Source organism: Diabrotica virgifera, chromosome 4, assembly GCF_917563875.1.
Source record: "Diabrotica virgifera virgifera chromosome 4, PGI_DIABVI_V3a".
NCBI lineage: Eukaryota > Metazoa > Arthropoda > Insecta > Coleoptera > Chrysomelidae > Diabrotica > Diabrotica virgifera.
In genome coordinates this window covers 136,792,543-136,817,438 of record NC_065446.1, presented here as the reverse complement: position 1 = coordinate 136,817,438, position 24,896 = coordinate 136,792,543, and positions in this window count along the sequence as shown.

The following is a 24,896-nucleotide window of genomic DNA, read 5'->3' as shown; positions in this document are numbered from 1 at the left end:
GGATAAACCCCTGTCGGGCTACCTGTATTTTCGCTCTTGACTTCTTGTTTATAATCAAGTTGATTGTTGAACCAGCAAGCAAGATATTTGTACTGGCTTACGTATTAAAGCTGCTGGTGTTTCACATATTTATTGGAAGAGGTAAATTTTTGTTCCTTGATATTTTTATAACTTTGGTTTTCGCAGTATTGATCTTTATCCCCATTTTTTCACAGCTCTCAGTATCCCTATCCAACAGTATCTGCAGACTATGGTCCGAATCAGTCATTAATACTGTGTCATCTGCATAGCGGATGTTATTTACTCTCTGACCGTTTATCCTGATTCCTTCTGAAGGGTGCGATAAAGAGTTCGCAAATATTACCTAAGAGTAGACGTTAAAAGTATGGGTGATAGCACACAACCCTGTCTAACACCTCGTTGTATTTCAATTGGCCTTGACGTATTACCATTGGTCTTTACGATTGCTGCCTGATTCAATTAAATAGCCTCTATAATTTTAGAATCTCTTTTGTCGACTCCGATGTTGTTCAATCTTTCTATCAAGGTCTTGTGCGTCACCCTATCGAACGCTTTTTCAAAATCTATGAAACAGATAAAAAGGTGTGCTTGCTGATCTTTGTATCTTTGTGCCAGAGTTTGAAGACAAAATATTGCTTCTCGTGTCCCCATACCTTTCCTGAAGCCAAATTGTTCTTGACCGGTGACCTCATCACATTTTTTATAATACAGTAGAATCTCGGTTATCCGCCATAAACAGGCCGACGGAAGGGCGAATAAGCAAAAATGGCGGATAATAGGGAGCGTTAAATGAAACACAAGTTGAGCCCTTGATGATTTCCAGTCTCCGATAGGAGTGGCACAAGAAGAAGAAGAAGAGAATCAGTTTAATTTTGACTGGCATTGGACATTGTAGATATAATGATTTAGGATGAACGAAAAAAAACTAGGGATTTTCATCTGCCTTGCTGATGTATCTCGTTTTGTTGCTGCCAATACTCGCCCTCTTGTAGCATCATAATATCGACAGCTCTTTCTTCTTGTTGCTTGGAATGCTCGGCTAATTTTATCTCATCTTAAAAAAATTTTACTCATTCTTTAATATTTTCAAAGTTATATAAATTTGAAAAAAAAATTATTACTTAAATGGAGTGGCGGATAAAACGGACCGGCGAATAAATGAAGGGCGGATAACCGAGACTGTACTGTATATTCTGTTCTGTATGATACGCAAGAAAAGCTTTAGAATGTTATTTAATAGACTTATAAGGCGGAAGACCTGGCATAATTTGGCATTCTTCTTTTTAGGTAGTAGTATGAAGACTGTTTCAAGCCATATTTTAGGGATAGTCCCTGTATTGTAAACATTATTAAATAGTCCAAGAAGAAGGTCTAAGTTTTCTCGTTGATTAACTTCAACAGCTCAGCTGGTTTTTCATCTTTTCCTACAGATTTGTTGTTTTTTAGTTGACGTAGAGCATATTCCAGTTCGGACTTCAGTATTGGAAGACCTTCGTCGTTTTCGGTATTTAATGTAGGAGGTTCTCTGATGTGATAGAAGAGTTCCTTTATATAGTCTTCCCACATGTTTATTTGTTCTTCAGGGCTTGAAATCAGTTTGCCTTCTGCGTTGATTAGATTATTTAGTCCTTGTGAATATGTCGTGCCTGTGAATTCCTGAGTTTCTTATACAGATGGAAGTTATCATGTTTTTTATATAAGTTTTCGATTTCTTCACATTGTTCTGTTATCCATTTTTCTTTTGCAATTTTAATTTTTTGTTTAATGGTTCTATTTAATGCTTTGTACATTGCTTTGTGCTGTTTGAATTTTCTTCTTTTATCCATTAAATCCAATATTTCCTCTGTCATCCATCTTTGCTTCCGTGGTCGCTGTTTTGTGAGCATTTTAGTTGCCGTTGCAAGGGCGAGTCTGATTTCCTCCCGAAGGCGAAAGTTAAGGATGTTTAATTATATGAAAGTGTGCTAAAAAACAGTGCGAAAAATTAAAAGCCGTTTAAAATACATTGTTACTTCAGACACACTTTAAGCCCTTCATGTACTGCTATCTATATTTACAATTTTTACACAATACAACCTTTACTTACATAATATGAGATAAAGTAGATAAAAATTATTTTTGTGAATGTAACAAAAATTGGTTAAACAATTTTTCGACCGCGGTACCGCATGACACCCTGTGTATTTGTTATAAGGATTGTTATACGGATGTATTTCTTTGAGTAAGTTTGTGGAAAAAATCGAATCAGAATAATTAACCTAACGGGGACGACGTTACAACTCTACTAATAAGTAGTTAAAACGGTCAAACAAAGAAACGCACACTCATCAAAAATGCACTTGAGATTCTCGTATAATCAACGTTTACTGAATTGGTCGAGGAAGAGTATACTCCAACTAGTACAAGTTGATTTAAATTTTTAAAATCAACTTTTACTGCTCGTTTCAGTTGGAGTTGACTCCAACTAGTTGGAGTCGACTCTAACTGAGAATCAACTTGAACTGTAACATATACAATATAATGTACCTACACAATACATCATTGGCTGGACAGCTCAAATAAAAATAGTAATCTGCCATTTCACATTACCTACCTGAATATTAATAAATAAAATTTATTTTCCGCAAATCGCCAGGAAATTTTGACATTCCTGTCAAAATTTCTTGAAGAAAAAGTCAGGACTTCCTTACTGTAAGGAAATGTCATTTCCTTACTGTAAGGAAATAATATTTCCGTACAGTTGTTAGTGTTCTACATAAATGATAGAAAACACATTGCTATTAAAACCTTGTAAATTACCTTAACCATTAAATTTTCTTTATCTGGAGCTTCCTGGATAAATTTTTCAATTTCTTCCTTCGTTAAAATCTTAGATTTCTTTGCCCTATAACCTTGAGCTTGCCGTTTCAATAAAGAACGAAGTTTTGAGTATGTAGATATATCTACATTGTGTTTAAGTGCAAGGGTTGACTTCAGCATTGAATAATTGGCCCATAATGTTGAAGATTTCATCTTTAAACAAAGGTCTAGGAAGTATGCCATTACAAAATTTTCTGAGAAAGAACTCGTATTTTTACTCATGCGATAATCCATAAAACGTCTGTATGCATTTTCGTACTTTTCTCTTGATTTCTTTGGCAATAATTCTAATGAAGCAGTATTCACTGCCTCAACCAGCTCTGGAGGAGTCCCAGGAATGGAAATTTCATCATCACTTATCATTTTACTTTCGAGAACACCAGCAATTAAATTTATAAGCGTCAAGTTTGACAATTCAACCTCAATACGTTTCCATAGTAACCCAAGTAATTTTATTAGGAATTTCAAAGCACCATTTATTTGGGAATAAAATTATCGCGTTTTTTTTAAATCAATCAATATCTGTCGAATTTTAAACGATTTGCGGAAAAATAGTATGTTTACCTCGTAGGAAAAGCCACATTCCTGGACTCTGTGTTGCTAAGTCTCGGCTTGCGCCTCGACTTAGCAATCTTCACAGTCGTCCAGGAATGTTAAGCTTTTCCTACCCGGTAAACAATGTACTATTATTTGACACCTCAATTTGACGTTTATGTATCAAACGAAATAAGGACTTGCATCTCGGGACAGCAATTTAGTCGAAGTCACGCGCTAGTTTGAAATATTATGAAATTTTTATTTGCATTTTGACCAAAGTACATCAGGTGTAATGCATTTTTAGAAGTGTCTCCATTGTAGAATTACATATCTCGTTATATAAAAATTTTACGGTTTGTCAGAAAACTTTAAACCCCCCGTATCTCGGAAACAAAGCATTTGCGGACATACATTTATGAAACAAAATGTCATTATTTTTTCATGCAGAATAACTCCTTTAAGTTTGTTGCACTTGTTTGAAAACACCCTGTATATGTCACGCCATTGCCGTATTATTTATAAAAACGATTATTAAAATATTTATCGCATTCAAATGTATGCATAATATTAACTCATACTGGAAAATTTCATCTTGTTAAAAGGATCTTTTATTTCTTGGCTCGCGTTGGCAGCCTTGTTAACATAATTCCGTCGTTTCCATTCAACTCGAATTAATTTCAGTAAATAAGAGATAAAACTGCATACATTTTATAAACACACAAATCAGCTACGACTGTTATCACTCTTTGAATATTGAATTTGAAAGGCTTTCCGGAAGCGAGGATAGAACACATTATTAAAACAAAAGGGAGAGTGCAACTAGATAGTCGTGAACAACGGTACTTACTTAACCTACTTTGATAATTATCACTTTTCTGATTTCTACTTGTTTTTTTTTTGTGTAAAATAAGTACTAATGGTAATTAAGGAGATTTGTGATTGAATAATTAAATAATTTAAATAAGTGCAAATGTTGCATTTCTACGTCATAAAATATATAAGTAATACGAAGTCCACTACTACTTTGTTCAATAATAAATTAATTTTTATTACTTTTAGTAGTACTGGTCTTACCCTCTAACTGACAAGAGGTCCCTGAGGGCCCCTTCGCTTATTATTTATTTAAGACACAGGTAAAATTAATGTAGCCGCAAACAGTTTTGAATCTGTTTATCTAGTTCTTCTATAGACGTTTGAAATGCATTCTAAATTCATTAGGCCGTATACATTTCTGCCTCAGTTTTGTGCGACAGGTTGAGGTGAACGCAGAATAAATATCTCTCATTAAATTTTTTTTTTAAGTAAAATTTTGATAGGTACTGCAAGTAATCTGAATTTAGTAAAAACATTTTTTTATGAGTAGTTTACAGCTTCGAGTTTCAATATATTGGAATTATTGAAAAACAAATATTCTGAGTGTGCTTTAGAAACGAAAATGGAAAGGGTTCCTGGGGGACCCCTTGCCGGTTTAGGTGAAGTTTCTTCTCAATTTGTTGTGATTGTTGTGTGTTATTGTCCTATTGTTTTTCAACATTTGATCACTTATTTGTATGTTTTGCTTATGGAAATGGCAGACAATATCAACTGGAGAAAGAAAAAGTTTGATTTGTCGATAATGACCGAAGATGAAATTCAAAAACTTATGGGTTCTGTTGAAACGGATTGGAAAAAAAGCAAAATATCCCATTTATGACATTCGCATCAACAGTATTGATCACTTTCCACTTTGGCTCAGCAAAGGTGGTGGTAAAAAAACGTAAATTTTGCAAAGTGTCGAAAGCTCAATGTGTGTGTAGCAAATGTGATATTCATTTATGTTGTTTTAATGCCACAGACTGTATTTATAATTGTCACCATAAAAATAGTTTACACCTGATTCTGTTCTGTTTGTTTTATAAGTTTAATTTAATAAAAACCGTTTAAATCAATTTAATCAATAAAACCCTATTTTTAACTTAAACCGGCAAGGGGCACCTGAGGACCCCTTTACCTAATTTTAGCTGGAAGCCAAACAAAAATTGATAATTAAATTTTAATGGCATCTCTAGGTTTCTTAATCTATTATTAAATTTGAAAAAAATACCCAGCTAAATTAAATAATTTTTAGAATCTTGCCAGTTAGAGGATTAAGGCGGATCCTCATCAATAAAAATTTGAGGGTGTGTTGTATTTTAAAATACAGAAAAAATATTTGCAGCACAAGTTTAAATCTGGTAAAGTATTTTTACGACGTAAGTATTTATTTTGTGTGTTGTACCGCCGAATCGACTTAGCGACAAGTCGATAATAAAGTCCACAATAACACTGCTCTTGCCAGCAAAGGTAAAATAGTATATGTGAAAAAAATCAATTTTTGAATTTGCCACCGAAACTGGATTATTTTTTCCGCTTTTTGTTATGCAATTTTTAGTTTATTTCTATCTCATTTAGTTTTCAAAATATGACACTGGTAAAACAGTATATAAGTACGTGTACTTGCGTCTCTGCTATGGTAAAATAGTATAATCCGCAAACTCTACAAAGGCAGAATAGTATACATCGTCTTACACTTCTTATCTCTGGTATTATGTTATACATATCTATTTTTGAAACTCTACTGGTCATATAATATAATACTGGTTTTTTGCGAATACATACCTTAAAAGTTATGCATCTAACGAAAAAAATTACGTGAAACATTTTTGTAGGATATTAAAAATCAAAGAGATTCACTTCTTCAAAAATCTTCTAGTTGTAATATCTACAGAAAGAGATATGGCAGGTAAAAAAACATTTTTTTTGTGCTTGCTCAAATCGGTGTATTTACCTTAAAATAATAGAGAAATGGTCGATTTTAGGGGTATACTGCTACAAATAACTTTTTTTAGTGCTTTAAAATACCTTTAAAACGAGCCTGTTTAATGTCGATTACATTAAAACTAAACGAGATTATGGTGCAAGAAAAATTGATGACTAATGCATTTTAAAGAAAAATGAGAAGTATGTATAGTTAACCCCTCATCCACCAAAATTGCATCATGTTCCTTTTACAATACCTTTTGTTATAGTATTATTTCTATGTTCAAAAAGCTGGACGAGTTTAAAATAAATGGTTCATGAAAAAAATAGGAACAAATAGAGCGCATAAGGTTTTGTCAGATAACAATTTTGTTTTGTCTTTCATTACTGTATCCCTTTATCCTTTTCGAGTTACATGGAGAAAATGGAAGATATTTAAGGAATATAATAATACTATAATTTGATCCCAGTTTTTTCAAAAACCATGCATTTTAAACCCGTCCAATTTTTTAAACATAGAAATAACACTATAAAAAAAGGTATTGTAGGAGTAACGATGCATTTAAATTTGGTGGATGAGGGGTTAAATAATATACTTTTTTACCTTAAAATAAATTAGACATCAGTTTTTTTGCACCATATTTCGCTTAGTTTGAATGTAATCGACATTTAACAGTGCTCGTTTTAAAGGTCTTTTCAAGCACTACAAAAGATATTTGTAGCATAAACCCTTAAAATCGACCATTTCTCTGTCATTTTAAGTTGAGCATGTAAAAAAAAAACTCTTTTTACCTACTCTATCTCTTTTTGTATTATAATTAGAAGATTTATGAAGAAACGAATCTCTTTGATATTTCATAAGCTACCAAAATGTTTCATATGGTTTCTTTTCGTTAGATGCATAATTTTTAAGGTATTTGCAAAAAACCGTCCGAAATAGTGACATTTTTCAATGAAAATGTCAAAATTTCAACCACGAATAACTGAAAAAATATTGAGTTTTCAAAAAAATATATAGAACAGTTTTTGCGTAGAATTATGTTCTCTAGCCACTTCCGTGGTTATTTTGACAAAACAATTTTCCAAGAAGGGGTGGGGACCGCCCCCGAGATAAAAACGCACATCGGCATAGGGTAGACTTTAAATTAGGAGATAAATAGTGGCTATTCCCAAAATATCAATAAAATCCATGCAGTAAGATAGAGTTCGGAGGTAATATCCTGTTTTTGCTCTCATTGACTGGCGTAATAGACATGTGGGATAAATGGTCATTCTACTGGTGCCATGCATTTCTGCGTAGGCGTTCACCGTACATTGTCTTGTGAGATGTGATCTAAGGCAGTCACAATTATTGTTAAATTATTCTGTTTTTAGCAACATTGAAAACATTTCGTATCTGTGGATTCCTGTTCATTTGTAAATATTACGTAGCCATGGCATATTTTTACGTCATAGGCCTCTCTTACCGTCTATCTTTCCTTCAAGTACCAATTACTGAAAAGTGTATCGTTGTCTTCGTAACATCTGCCCTAAGTATGTAGTCTTCTTGTTTTTTACATAATCAAAAAGTTCCCTATTCTGAAAGCCCACTCTTCTTAATATTTCATCATTTTTGACTCCGTCCGTCCATGATATTCTAAAGCTGGCTACAGACTATGCGTGATTCGCGATTCGTAGTGCGCGATGCGTAGTGCGTGTAATTCGATATCAGCTCGCTACACACTATGCACGATTCGCGATTCGTAATGCGCGATGCCTGCTGATTCACCGCAGTTTCAAATTAGTTCACAGAGTGTAAGCATCGTATAATATAATTATTAGTATAAATATAATAATTTTCAAATTGTATGTATTTATACATAGTTCTGCACTGAAAATATGGAGAGTGACGATGATGTGGCAATAGCTAGTTCTATTTTTGTAATCATGGCGCAAAAGAAGAAGAAGAAGGTTGCAAACAAACGTAAAAAACGCAGATGATGGAGTGTATCACTAAGAAAAAAGTTTATTAATGGCAAGCTAAAAATTTGTTGATAGGTTAACGGTGTCTCGTCGGACAAACTGTGATATATGGGAACACTGGAAAAGGAGAAGTTTTAATTGTGGAACGGGTTAAAAATTTAGAACGCCAGACTACAAAAACGTCCCATGTATTTTGTCGGACAGAACTTCCAATTGATTTGTTACCCTTTCATTAAACTCTCATGCAAAAATCAGACTGGTATTTATCACCAACGGGGCATTTTAATAAGTCCGACACGTAGAACAATGTCAAATGACAGGAATTATGACAGGTGATAAATAGCAGTCTGATTTTTTGCATGAGAGTTTAGTGAAAGGGTAGCAAATCAATTGGAAGTTCTGTCCGACAAAATACATGGGACGTTTTCGTAGTCTGACTTTCCAAATTTTTAACCTGTTCCACAATTAAAACTTCCCCTGTTCCAGTGTTCCCGTAGATCAAAGTTTGTACGACTAGACACCGTTAAGCTATTAACAAATTTTTAGCTTGCTGTTAATCAACTTCTTTTTGGTACACGGGATCCAGGCCTATATACTTAAGGCAAATTTTACATAACATGTATATGATAATAATTAATAAATGGTGCTGAATTTTATGTACGTGCAAGGATGTTGTTTGTATATAAAAAAAAACAGATAATAATCGTTCGATTCAGTACAGCGAATCTCTATTTCAAGATCCTAAAATAATGGGAACCCAAATTGACATTAATTATAAAAATTATTATTGTTTGTTCCTTAAAAATTAATATTGGTCGTTTTTCGTGGATGATTTTCTAAGTTCAATTGTTTATATTTAATTTGTTTAATAATTATTAAAATACTAAATACTGCACAATTGAATTACAATTGTTTTTAATTCCACTAAAAAAGCAACAAGAACGCGGACTTAACACCACATTTTCCTTGTAGACTAGGGCATTTAGCACTAAAAACACCCGAATAAATAAATTTTTAAATACAGCACCTAGAGACTTGCAGTTCTTTGCATAATGTTCAGGATGACGTCAGGAAAAAAGTCTACTATTCAAAAATGGGTGGAAATGCATAATTTTACTGTAAAGTGCATAAACTGCATCCAAATTTGCATAAATATAAAAATAATGTCAAAATCAGTATAATAAGGAACAAAATTTATTATTTGGGGAGGTTTTGAGATCCACTGAATACGATTACGCCATCAGAACTGATCCCAGGATCACCTGGTGCCCAAGGTCACGGCAAGAGACGTCATCTTCTGGAGTTTCGATGGTTTTCGGCACTAAATCGATGCAAACGGATTACTCGGGAGTACCTGGTGCACAGGGTCGCTACTAAGGCACGTCATCTTCTGGAGTTTCGAGGGATTTCGGCACTAAATTGATGTAACTGGACTACTCGGGGAGTTTTTGAGGTGGTTAAACACAAAGATGCCATCAGGCTAGACCTTAGGATCACCTGGTGCCCAAGGCTACTGTAAGGGACGTCATCTTCTGGAGTTTCGAGAGCTCTCGGTATCAAATTGATGCAAGCGGATTACTTACGGGTTTTTGAGGTCTCTAAACACAAATATGCTATCAACACCGACTCCCTGTGCACCTGGAGCTCAAGCTGACTGCAAGGGGCGTCCTCTTCTGGAGTTTGAGAGATTTCGGCATTAAATTGATAAAAATGGATTACTCGGGGGTTTTTTTGAGTCGTTAAACACGAATATGCCATCAGAACAGACCTTTCGACCATCTGGTGTCCAAGGTCATTGCAAGGGACGTCATCTTCTGGAGTTTCGAGGGCTCTCGGTATTAAATTGATGCAAACGGTTTACTTACGTGTTTTTGGGTTGCTAAACACGAATATAATATCAGAATTGAACTCCGGAGTATCTGGTGACGAGGATCGCTACTAGGGCACGTCATCTTCTGGAGTTTCGAGGGTTTTCGGGATAAAATGGATGCAAATGGATTACTCGGGGAGTTTTTGAGGTCGCTAAACACGAATATGCCATTAGAACAAACCCACGGAACACCTGGTGCCCAGGGTCACTGCAAGAGACGTCATCTTCTGGAGTTTCGAGAAATTTCGGCATTAAATTGATGCAAATAGATTACTGAGGGCTTATTGAGGTCGCTAAATACGAATATGCCATCAGAACTGAATCCCGGAGAACCTGGTGCCCAAGGTTATTGCTAGGGACGTCATCTTCGGGAGCTTCGAGAGTATTCGGTACTAAATTAATGCAAACGGATTACTCATAGGTTTTTGGGGTTGCTGAACGCGAATACGCCATCAGATCTCACCCTAGGAGCACCTGGTGCCTATTGTAGGTCATCTTCTGTAGTTCCGAGGGTTTTTGGCATTCAATGGATCATTTACTAATCGGATTTTGGCGTTGTTGAACACGATTGCGTCATCAGAACAGACACCTGATACATAGGACACGTCATCTTCTGTAGTTTCGATAGTTTTCGGTACTAAATTAGTGCAAACGGATTACTGTTGAGTTTTTGGGATTGCTGAATATTAAGATGCCATCAGATCCAACCCACTCAGCATCTGGTGCTTAAGGCAGGTCATCTTCTGGAGTTGTGAGTGTCTCTCAGGTACCTGAACACTAAAACGCTATCAGAACAGACACCGAAGCACCTGGTGCCTAAAGCACGTTATCTTTTGGAATAAAACTCATGTAAAAAAATTAAATAGATCAACATAGTAGAGTTCGTATTCCGTAAACCCAAAAACCCATGAGCAATTCATTTACATCAATTTACCTGGGCACCAGGTATTCCGAAGTTTAATTATGATGGCATATTCGTGTTTAGCGACCCCAAAAACCCGTAAGTAATCTGTTTGCATCAATTTAATACCGAAATCCCTCGAAGCTCCAGAAGATGACGTCCCTTGCAGTGACCTTGGGCACCAGGTGATCCGGTGGTCTGTTCTGATGGCACATTCATGTCTAACACCACAAAATTCCCCAGGGCTCCAGGTGCACAGGGAGTCGGTTCTGATGGCATTGTCGTGTTTAGCGACCCCATAAACCCGTAACTAATCCGTTTGCATCAATTTAATACCGAAAGCCCTCGAAAGTCCAGAAGATGACGCCCCTTGCAGTGACCTTGGGCACCAGGTGATCCAGAGATCTGTTCTGATGGCATATTCGTGTTTAGCCACCTCAAAACCCCCCGAATAGTCCAGTTTCATCAATTTAGTGCCGGTATCCCTCGAAACTCCAAAAGATGACGTGCCTAGTAGCGACCCTCGGCACCAGGTACTCCGTAGGTCAATTCTAATGTCATATTAGTACTTATTGACCCCTAAAACCCATAAGTAATCCGTTTGCATCGATTTAATGTCGAAAACCATCGAAACTCCAGAAGATGGCGTCTCTTGCCGTGACCTTGGGCACCAGGTAATCCGGGGATCAGTTCTGATGGCGTAATCATATTCAGAGACCGAAAAAACCCCCCAAATAATAAACTGTGTTCCTTAGTATACTGATTTTGACTTTATTTTTATATTTATGCAATTTTTGATGCATTTTATGCACTTTACAGTGCAATTATGCATTTCCACCCATTTTTGAATAGTAGACTTTTTCCTGACGTCATCCTGAACATAATGCAAAAAACTGCAAGTCTCTATGTGCTGTATTTAAAAATTTATTTATTTTGTGCTAAATGCCCTGGTCTATTACGACAAAGCGGGGACATATGAGATGAAATAACAATTACAGTTTAGTTATCTTTATTGTATACATTCATATATTCTTGTACAAAAACGTATGTTATTTATTGCTAACTATAAAAATATTTGTAAAAAATAATAATTTAATAAAAAATAAAAATAATTCCATGAATCAACGGTTCTTGTTGATGCGCAGCCTTTGATATTTGTTAATTTACCGCTCCCAAGAGCGAATTACTATGCACTCACGAATCATGCTGTTTACGAATCGATTTTCAACGCACAAGACCCTACACACTATTCGTGCATTAACGTGCACCGACCGCGAATCGCGCATCGCGCATCACGAATCGCGAATCACTCAACGAACTAGCCGCTACACACTATGCGTGCACTGCCCACGAATCGCGAATCGCGCATCACGAATCGCGAATCGTGCATAGTCTGTAGCCAGCTTAAGCATTCGACGAAGACGCCACCAAGTTTATTCATGGAGCTGGCCTTTAATGTCCATGCTTCCATTTCGTAGAAAAGAACAGGCCAAACGTAACACTTTAGCATCTTGTATCTCAGGTTGAAATTCAACTTGCGATCAGTCAGGAATTTACGAAGCCTCAAAAAAAGTCTTTCTGGCTTGTTCTACTCTGCTTTTATTTTAGTATCAGTGTCCCAATCCGCGTTTAGCACACAACCCACGTATTTTCTCTTTATTCAATATGTCCTTTATTAATTTCTGTAGACAATCTATTTTTACCATCTTTCCCTTTTTTAACCATCTCTGTACCCTTTTATAATGCTTTTCTTTTTATGGGTTCTATCTCTTGTTCTTCGTTTATGTCCATTTCTTCATCTAGATTTTCCGTATCGCTGAATGATTGCTTTTTACAATGTTCTCGGTATCTCTCCATTATTTTTTTATCTTCTGTTTTTATATTTCTGTCTTTATCTTTAACATTCGTCATTCTGTGTATCCCTCTTTTGTCTTGTTGTTTGAGATTACCGTAAAAGTAATTAATTAACAGAGTTTTTGATTTCTCCTGTAGTTTCTTGTCAGGTTTTTCTTAGGTTTATATTTGGTACGTTTCCTTTGGCGCATATTTTTTCCGCTGATATTATTGTGCTTTTTTTTGTGTTTGTTTTTTGGTACTCTTGTATATTTGTGTGTGTCGTTACGTTAGAATGAAAGAAGTAAAAGAAGTATATTAAAGTGTGTAAATGTATTTTAATTTCCTTAGCTAAGCGCTTTCGACATAAAAGTCATCTTCAGAGTTAATGCAATAAAAAGTTAAACCAATACGTAAAAAGATGTCTAAGTACAAAGTTTTTTAACTTACGTCAATATATAAAAAGTACCGGCTACTTAGGATTGTATTTGCTTGCATCGCATTAAGAAATTTGGAAGTCTGGTCAATTGTACAACTCCGGCTGATGAAAGTTAGTTTAAATTTTTAATTTTTCCTTAGTAAAACAATAAGAACAACCACTGAGACGATACATACATATAAAATTTTTGTCATGGTACAGGTTTTACCCAACCATTTTTGAGTGATAAAAGCTGGCGACTGACTGACAGTGATTGATTGGACGTTGGATTTTAAATGTTTCATCTGTCCGTGTTGACATTTGACAGCTGACATTACAAATGAATGAAATTGTTAAATAATTAATTTTACTCACAATCGGTTAGTAATTTATGGATTTCTAACCTTTGAAGTAATCAGGAAGCGACTTATTACTTACTTTACTTTCCCAGCCAGCCGGGAAAGTACTTTCCCGGCTAGCATCTGTCACTTTTCTACCTGCAAATGCCAATGTCATTTTTGATTAAAAGATGGTTTAGAAAGAATAGAATCCACTCAACATTTATTTAATTAAGAAACAACAACAACAATAACAAAAAGAAAACTATTTGGAAATTTAAATATTAATAGTTACATTGGAATTATTCAAATTACATTCAAATTCACCATCAGACATTTTTGTAAAATAAACACAATTTGATTATACATATGTACAATTAATGGCGTCGTGTATCGCCTAAATGTCAGATTCAACAAACTTGTTTTGTTACCTAGCAACGATCTCACAGGTTACTTAAAATAATTCATCTTATCACATAATGAAAATGGATACAGATATTTGAAACGAAATTATTATTGGTAGATTGTGAGTATTAGAAATCCATAAACTACTAACCGATTGTGAGTAAAATAGTATACAAACCTCGCGAACTCATTCTAACCTCGCGTCTGTAGTTTACCTCGGTTCTTCGTACCTCGGTATACTACCTTGCCGCTCGGCTGAAATAGAGTACTTTCCCGCTAGGTATGTAATACATATACTATTAAAAGGATAATTAAAAAATTGATGTAAAGAAATTGTACCTTAGATGTCTGTACAAATACAATAATAATAATTTAATTGTCTAAAATTATCTACTAAACTGAGGGCCTAGTGGCTCAAGACATATATATACAATGTGTCATGACAAAGGGAAGAAATTTTTTTTAAAAAAAGGAGATATGAATAAAATTCAATTTGTTAAATTCTGAATGATCTTGTTTATTCACAATTTTCTTTCATCCCTAATATGAAGTAATTAGATCTTAATTCTTTCTTATTAACAGCTTTTTTAAAAGCATAAAATTATTCGAGGTGACATTGACCTGTTGTACGAATATTATAATAATGTAATATTTTGCATATTAGGTAGAATTATGCAGGTTTTGGTAAAATTATGGTTAGAATTTCGTGTTTGTTATAACCAGTCTGGTTATCTGCATATTTCTTTTATTCTTGGCCCGTTTTTGTTTACGATTTCTTCGTCTTTCCTTTCTTCTTCTTCTTTAAGTCCGTCTCCTATCGGAGGTTGGAAATCATCACAGCTATTCTTATTTTACTGGCGGCTGCCCTAAATAGGTCGATGGAACTGCAGCCGAACCATTCCCTCAGATATCTTAACCAAGATATTCTGCGCCTACCGATACTTCTCTTACCCCTGATTTTACCCTGAATGATCAGTCTCAGCAGCGAGTATTTGTCACCTCTCATAACATGGCCAAAATATTCAAGCTTTCTTCTTTTCACAGTAAGTACAACTTCACATCCTTTTCCGATCCGACGTAAAATTTCGGCATTCGTCACGTGGTCCACCCAAGATACACGTAGCATTCTACGGTAACACCACATCTCAAAAGCTTCAATGTTTTTAATGCTGCCCATCTTGATGGTCCATGACTCAACTCCGTATAATAAAGTGGAGAAGATATAACACCGCAGCATACGCACTCTCAGATCAAGATTTATGTCACGACTAGAGAGAAATATTTTCATCTTGTTAAATGCTGATCTAGCTATTTCTATTCTTGCTCTTATTTCTTTTGTTTGATCGCCTGTATGATCCAGGCAAGCTCCAAGGTATTTATAGGAGGTTACCCTTTCTATAACCGTGTTATTGACAACCAAATCATTCCTGGCGTGTGGATCTTTTGTTATTACCATCCATTTAGTTTTTCTGAGGTTTAATGTAAGTCCGTAGCCGTTGCAGTAGTGGTTAGTGCGTTCCATCAGTCGTTGCAGATCTGTAAGATTGTCTGCTAATATCACTGTGTCGTCAGCGTATCTCAAATTGTTGATTGTATTTCCGTTGATCACTACACCACAACTAACGTCCGACAGCTTCTTTAAATATGACTTCGCTATAAAAATTAAACAAAAGAGGAGACAGAATACACCCCTGTCTTACTCCTCTACATATTTTGATCTCCTCGTCCATTTCATCATCTACCTTGACTTGTGCTGTTTGATTCCAATACAAATTAGTTATTATTCTAATATCTTTTCCATCAATGTTCTTTTCGATTAGAAGTTGTCTCAGTCGGTCGTGTCGGACTCTATCGAAAGCCTTCTCAAAGTCTATAAAGCAGGCGTATACATCCTGATTGATATCCAAACACCGTTGAAATAGTACGCCCACACCAAAGAGCGCTTCCCTCGTACCAAGGCCGTTCCTGAAGCCCATTTGTGTTTCACTTATATCTTCTTCAAGTTTGCGGAAATTTCTATTATGAATGATTTTTATAAAAACTTTAAGCATATGACTCATCAAGGCAATCGTTCTGTAATCCGAGCACTCTTTTACATTTGATTTTTTAGGTATTAAAATGAATGTGGACCTTAACCAGTCTTGTGGTATTATTCCAGTATCATATATGTTGTTAAATAACTCTAGTATCATGTTCATCACTTCTTCGTCTTTCCTTTGCATTCCTCTAGGCCCTTGTTATTATTTCCAACCCTCCCATGTAGGTCGCCCAATAAAATCTCTTTCCTCATTATTAATCTTTAATTAACTGAACTCATATTTTAACCTATTTAAAGCGATTCTTAGCCCTATTCCTTCTTTTGATCTCTTATTTGTGTCTTCTCTTGACCAAAATAGCATCCTTTGTGTATTTATTTTAATCCTTTTCCTCTTATGTTTGTTTCACTTATTACTAGTATTAATATGTTTTGGCTTATTATTTCTCCTACCAGTTGCCTCCTTACTACTTCTTACGTTCAATGTTCCTAATTTCACCTGTCCTGTCTCCTCGTTCTCTATCAGGCCATTTGTCTTCCTCTTTTCATTATTATTTTTTCCCTATTTTATGATTCTAAATTATTGTCGCATATTATTAATCGCATTGTTCATTATTGTATTTTATTTTAGTTTTTTATTCTTGCCACTTTTCTGGGTTATTTGGCACATTTTTTCATTATTACAGTCCCATTTTCACTCTTTTCCATTTATTTCCATCCTCATATAAGTCATATTATCTTGGTAGTGTTATCTTTATCTTTTTCATCCTTCGACATTTTGCTGATCTTGACCTGTATTTCCTTTGTTTTTATATGTAAATTTTTGTCCTTGTATGTCTTTTAGTTTGGTTTTGTTCTTAGCTACTTTAGCCTTGTCTTCTATGTCCTTTATTTTAGATATATACATGTTTTCTCCAATTCTTCCGGCTCCTCTCGATGATTAAACATGGTCTAGATGTTCAGTAAGTAGTAAAATTAAAACAAAAGAAAGAAAACTTTACATTAAATCCGATTCGGGGGCACCACCATCGTCTGACCAAGGTTTCTGCTTTTCAGCGTTTCAAAGCCGCCTGTGGTATATCCCGACGTGAATTGAATTCCATCTTTCGAACTATGCATGTTATTAAAATATTAAATGCGTACGGACGCGTTAGCGACATCTATCTAGAAACAGATAAAATTATCTATAGGTCGGAGTGCAGAATCCTTGGTAACTATCTGTTGCCTGAGCTTTTTACAAATTTATATAGATACAGGCCGATAAATAGCGGACATGGAAGGATCTACGATATGCATCCATCACCTGCCCGCTTATCTGGACACTCAAATATGAGTAAAATGATATAAGGAAAGAAAGTTTTAGATTAAATTTGATTCGGGGCCACCACCATCGGCTGACCAAGGTTTCTGCTTTTCAGCGTCTTTCCACCGTCAGATGGTGGCTTGAATCGAATTTAATATAAAGCTTTCTTTCCTTATTTCATTTTACTCATATTTTAGTACTAAGGATGCAAATTTCTGTTTGAATTTTATCTAGATAAGCGGGCAGGTGATGGATGTATACTAAAGATACTCCCATGTCCGCTATTGATCGGCTTGTGTTTTTATAAATTTGTACACCGAGAGAACAATTTCTTTTCTCCTAAAACACCGATTTCTTTGAGCAATATTTCTTAAAAGTTAACATATCCTATTAACTTAAACATACCGGTTCACATATAAAGAAACGAGTTTTTTAAACACAACTCAATAATTTCTTACAGATAATTTCTTCAATACTAAGAAATGCATTAATGACTACATTTAATTTTCTTATCCTAAAGTTTTTATTTCTTAAATTGAAAACTACAAATATTTTGCAGTATAAGAAATATAATGTTAAGTTAATGCATATTTATATTTGTGAACAAGAAATTTTCTTGCAATTAAATAAATATTTTAAACCACAAGAAATGTTACTTGCAAAGAGATTTTTTTCCACAAAAGAATTGCGCAGATTAACTATTTATGATTTAGTCGTCAGTGTTTGTCAAGATGGCGTGATATGTTTATGTTCATATAGATGGATGTTGGATTTATTGGTGTACTTTAAAAATTAACGGATACTTTGAAGGTACGTACATATATAGGTATTAAATAAAAGTAAATTGAGTAATTTAAGATGTAATAATAATATTGTTGCGCATCCGAATGGTTAAAAAAGAAATATAATAGTATCTTTATATGCTTTTTAGGTATAATGATGGACGACTCTGAAATAAAGGAGCTTATTATTCTAACTGGGAAATATGCCACAATTTAAAGCTGGGACAGAATGATATAATATATAGCCTCAGAACAATATTAAGAAAGGAGTTATTAACCAACTGCGGGACCTTCCAGAACTTCATACATGTAAGTACCTTTTTAAAAATGTGTATACTTATGTATCAACTATAATAGGTTTCTTGAATGTATCGTCTTCTATAAAAATATACAATATAACGCTATATCAAACATGGCGGGTGCAACGCTGAGGATTTTTTCTTTAATTTATTTGAGATAAAGAAATCAGTTAGTCTAAAAGAAATATATGTTTATGGTTAAGAAATGTTATTGCCGAAATCCGTGAATTAGTTAATATGTATTAAATGACTTAGATGTAAACTAATAATACTTTCCCGTAATAAAATTTCTTAATGATTAGGTATGCTGTCTCTTTTAGATTATAAAAATTAAGAAAATTACATATTATTATGTCTGCTTCAATGCTTTACATTGGTTGTATTTTCCCTCTTGTTTTAGCTAACAATGTTTATTGTGTGACTTAATATTATACAGATAAATAATTAATATTTCATTAACAAAAAGAAAAAAATAAACAAATATATATGTAGGTTAAATAATGCCATATGTTTGAACTAAATATGATTGATTATTATTAGTATTAATAGTTCTTACGTGGGGCCGTGTATTTGTTTTTTTTTGTATTTCCTAAATTTGTCAAAATAAATATCTATATCTTTATAAAAAAAAATTTATTAAAGTAAGTTTACTCTTTCTACATAACGATTTTGTTTTAGTGAATTGCTGATATACAAAGTGCTATTAACAAAAGAAGGAAAATTTGAGGAAGTTGGATTTGCCTCTCCATCCTTTTATTGTTGTGTAGAAGCCAGTGGTTTAAGGGTGGAGAAAATATTTGTATGTAATAATAACGTTTTATATCTTGTTTTATTAATAAATAATGATTTTACCTTAACACAATGATTTATTTCGCCGTATGTAATATCACTTTATTTTCAAGAAATATTAACTTAACTCTAAATATACGTTTATCTCTGCGAAATATATTTCTTAACATTAAATAAATAAATTATTAATAGTAAAATAATAATATTCCTTACTAAGAAATATTATTGCTCAGAAAGAATTGTTTTCTAATGTGTAGAAAATATATTTTTATGACTAATAAAATTAATTAACAGCAAGTGTAATTTCTTTCTGATAAATGGGTTTGAAGTTTGCCAGAAAGTGATAGTTCAATCATGTTTAAGATATATTTCTTTGGCTATAGTAGAATTTATTTGAAATATTTTAAAAAATTATATCTTACATACAAAGATATATTTCTTAGGCAATATGCCAAGTCGATTTTTCTTAAATATTAATAAAGTTTCTTTATGTCAAGAATTTTTTTCTCTCGGTGTAAAGAGCTCAGGCAATAGATAGTTACCAAGGATTCTATACTCCGACCTATAGAGAATTCTTTGTCTCTAATACAAAATAATTCGCCGTGAAACGAAATGAAGAGATTTATTATATTTCAGTTGGCTCATAGAGCGCCATAAATACCCTTACTACACCGAGAGAAAAAAATTCTTGACATAAAGAAACTTTATTAATATTTAAGAAAGATCGACTTGGCATATTGCTTAAGAAATATACCTTTGTATGTAAGATATAATTTTCTAAAATATTTCAAATAAATTTTAATATTCTCAAAGAAATATATCTTAAACATGATTGAACTATCACTTTCTTGGAAACTGCAAACCCATTTGTCAGAAAGAAATTATATTTGTCGTAAGAATATATTTTCTTGGCATTACAAAACTCTTCTTTCTGAGCAATAATATTTCTTAGAAAGGAATATTGTTATCTTACCATTATTAATTAATGTATTTAATATTAAGAAATATATTTCGCAGATATAATTGGATGCCTCAGAAGTCAAACGGTGTAAGTCAATTCTCCCTAAAAATGACTTATTGAAGTTTAACACACATTATTATATATAATATTATTATTTCCTTGTTTGTATTTATGAATATGTTACCCATATTATGATAAATAAAGACGGTTTATTTGTTTTTAATAATTACTTATATTTCGGCAACTACATTCAGAAACATCTTAGTATCTCATTTTAAACACTTATTGACTTACACCGATTGGCTTCTGAGGCATCGAATTGTATATTTAGAATTAGGTTACATTTCTTAAAAATAAAGTGATATTACATACGGCTAAATAAATCATTCTGTTAAGGTAAAATTATTCTCTATTAGATAATAAAAATAGGATATAAAACGTTAGATATTAACATACAAATAATTTCTGCACTCTTAAACCACTGGCATAATAAAAGATTGAGAGGCAAATCCAACTTCCTTAATCTTTCCTTCTTTTTGTTAATAGCACTTTGTATATCAGCAATTACCTAAAACAAAACCGTTATGTATATACTTATAAAATAAAATAAGAACATACTTATTTTGACATAAGGAAATACAAAAAAAATACACGGGCCCACATAACAACTATTAATATTTTGGTATTCTTGTTCTCATGATCATTTTTCAGTGCGTCACAGTTTTTCGATTTCTCTCTAATGCATTAAGTTTGATTAGACGGAAAAAGCGGTAGCTCCGTGATTAAACACAAAAATAATGCAGCATTACAATGGTTATATACATAAGATGTCTATTCCTAGCCTACGTTTGATTCGTTGATATTTAGAATGCGCGTTTTTTTCTAGCCAATCAAATACACGTATTACGAACATTTGACGAAAACTTCGTCCATTTTAGCCATTTTTTAGAAGTGTCAAAGAGTCAAGTGACGGTTATTATTCAGGTCAGTATTTTGTGTACCTGTCATTTTGAAATTTCGAATTCGACTTCCCTTGTGTTTCACAACTTTTTTGTACATTATTTTGTCTTTTGGTTTAGAATTTAGTTCGTTAAAAGTTAGTTTTGTATTTTGGTTTAGAATTTAATTCGTTAGAAGTTAGTTTATACTCCAGGTCATTATGCAAGAAAAATATCCATAGTAAGGAGACGTAACTCATGGCTGAAGAACCTTAGGAACTGGTTTGGATGTAATAACAATGAATTATTTAGAGCCGCGGTTTCAGAAATAAAGATCGCTCTGATGATTACCAACTTTTTAAGCGGAGACAGCACCTAGAGAAGAAGATAAAAACACAGTTTATGGATAGTTTTGTGTCATTTTTTAATGTTCCCATATTTATAAATTTAATTAACAATATTGTTTACTTTTTAATTTTATTCCCCTTTATAAAAAATACCTACATGTTAACATATTGTGTAAAGATCAAATCTACTAAATTACTAATTAGTTTAATTCCACAAGCTTTATTCATCTAAAGTACGATTCTGGCATCTGTCAGATTCGTCAATAATTACATGAAATAAGTCTCGACACACCCAATACAGTATAATGACTTCATAATTAATGACGCACTGAAAAATGATCATGAGAACAAGAATATAAGAACGGTAGGTATCAGTAAAACAGTCTACAATCCAAAAACATTTCTTGGCATTTCAACAAATAATAATCAATCATATTTAGTTCAAACATGGCTTTATTTATCCTACCATCTTTGTTAATTGTTTTCTTTTTGTATATGAAATATTAATTATTTATCTGTATAATATCACACAATAGACATTGTTTAGCTAAAATAAGAAGAAAAATACAACCAATGTAAAACATTGAAGCAGACATATATCGTAATTTTATTTATTTATTTAATCTAAAAGAGACAGCAAACCTAATCATTACGAAATTTTATTACAGGAAAGTGTTATTAGTTTACATCTTAAGTTATTTTATACCTATTAACTTATTCACTTTTCGGCAATAAAAGTTCTTAATCGTTAAGATGTTTCTTTAGACTAACTAATATTTCTTTATTACAATTAAAGCACACGCCATTTTTGATACAACGTTGAATTGTAGGATTTTATATAGAAGACAATACACTCAAGAAACATATTTTAATTTATACATAAGTTAAGTATACACATTTTTATAAAGGAACTTACCTGTATACAGTTCTACCATTTATGGAAGGCCCTAGTTGGTTAATAGCTCCTTTTAATGTTGTTCTGAAGCTTCATATTATATTATTCTCTCCGAGGTGGAAGTCGAAACGTCAATAAAATCATTTTTTAAGTTAATTTGTGGCTTATTTCCCAGTTAGAATAAGATCCTATCTTTCAGAGTTGTCCATCATTATAGATATCTAAAATGCATATAAAGATACTATTGTTTCTTCTAGAACTACATATTCTGATATGCAACAATATTATTATTACATCTTAAATTAATCAATTTACTTTTATTTAATACCTACGTACATGTACGTACCTTCAAACTATCCCTTAGATTTTAAAGAATACCAACAAATCCAAAATCCATCTATGAAAATGAACTAATGTCACGCCATCTTGTCAAACACTGAGATTAAATCACAAATAGTAAATAATGGTTACTGCGCAATTCTTTTGTGGAAGAAAATCTCATTGTAAGTAACATTTCGGCATTAACCCTTAAACGCCCAACCTTTTTTAGGTTCCATGTACGCTCAAGGGTGGGTAAAAAATGTCCACCTCGAAAATAGCTAATACATTTATTGAGAGTTGTTGGAACCCAATTAAACTTAAGAATCTTATGCTTAATAAACACAACATCTTCTAAAATATTAATACAAACATTTTATAAACTTTACAACAAAATTAAAATTTACATCAAAATTAACATAGGTCAGTAAAAGCCAGTAATTCAGATTTGTCGATTTTCTCCACATTCTTCCTTTCAGCCTCCTCATTGGCAGATAATTATGTCGATTAGGTAATTGCACGTCGATAATTATATGGATTATGTTCCTACCAACGAGAAATCATATAGAAACCTTTAGTAACAAGTTTTACCAAGGGTGTACTTTTTATACCCACCCATATTTAACTCAAGATAATACTTTTATTTTCAAAAATATCGGTAGAACCAATTTAACATTACATAAAAGGCTGTCTTTTTAACAATAAATAATTTTTCGAAAATTTTTAAACACGTAATAAATATTTTACAAGGGAATACGCATTAGGTGGACATTTTTTACCCACCCTTGGGCGTTTAAGGGTTAATGATAAAGTTTTTATTTAATGACCACAGTTACTACAGAGGGTATTTCTGAAGAATTATTTCTTGTGGTTTAAAATATTCATTTGGTTGCAAGAAAATTTCTTGTTCACAAATATAAATATGGATTAACTTAAAATATATTTCTTATACTGCAAATTATTTGTAGTTATCAATTTAAGAAACAAAAACTTTAGGATAAGAAAATTAAAATGTAACCATTAATGCATTTCTTAGTGTTGAAGAAATTATCTGTAAGAAATTATTAAGTTGTGTTCAAAAAACTCGTTTCTTTATATGTGAAGCGGTATATTTAAGTTAATATGATATGGTAACTTTTAAGAAAGATAGCTCAAAGAAATCAGTGTTTAAGGAGAAAAGAAATTGTTCTCTCGGTGTAGTTTCATTCTCATTAGAAATCATCAGAGGATGTATATAGGGTTATCTCTGACCAAACTGAAACAAACCGAACCTCCTAGTATCGAATCACGTCAAAATAATCCGATATGGATGTCGTAGCGACATCTGTCTAAAACAATTCAAAGATTCAAACCAAGTTTCTGGTTACGCCTTCGTGATTTCTATTACTTGCAAACCAAGCGATTTTTGAATTAAAGCAGACGCGGGGAGGTCTATAATTTGCACCCCACTTCCCCGTCTATTCTTGGCAATTCACGGCGAGTTTTTTTATATTTGTGTAAAATTTAGAAAATTTAGTAACTTTGCTATATTTATTTTAGCACCAGTCTGTCGTCTTCACTTGTTAAAGCGTTCATTATTTCTTAGAAAGTATTCAGTAAGTAAATACCTAGTATATCAAAAAGGTACATGTTTAAAACATATTTACAGAGAAAGCAAATGTTTTCAACGAATCTCCAATTCCGAAATTGAAAAATTAGCGCAGCTTGTCATGTTAACTAAAGGCGCTTGTTGAGATTTATGTTCTGCATTCATATTTAAATGTGTTAAAAAACCAGTTGACTGCTTCCCGCGTGTTATTTGCTATAACTCATTTATTTTGGCACCTACCTGAGGTAAAAATATGTTTCCACTTTAGATGCGCCTGTTAAATCCTCTCATTAATGTTTAAAACATTGTGACTTTTACAAAAATAATATTGTTAAAAATTATTAGATTTAGTTTTGCATTGTACATCTAAAAATATTATTTTCTTATCTGAAAAAATAGTTTTCTCATTATTCCATAAAAAGCCCCCAGAATAGTGTTCAAAATACAAAAAAAATATTTTAATCATTATTCCATAAAAAGCCCCCAGAGTAGTGTTCAAAATACAAAAAAACTATTTTAAGTTTGTATAGTGCCTTGTTTAGTGTGTGAACCGTTTCTGTGTGTTTTTATTCAAACAATTTATTTTTATTCAAATTACCGCACAATTCTGTTCCACTAAACCAGGGCATTTAGCACAAAGAAAATCGATTTTTTCTACAGCCGCGCTAAAAGAGTCACTTTCACGCACGCATTTCGTTTTCGAAAGTTGCACTTTCCCG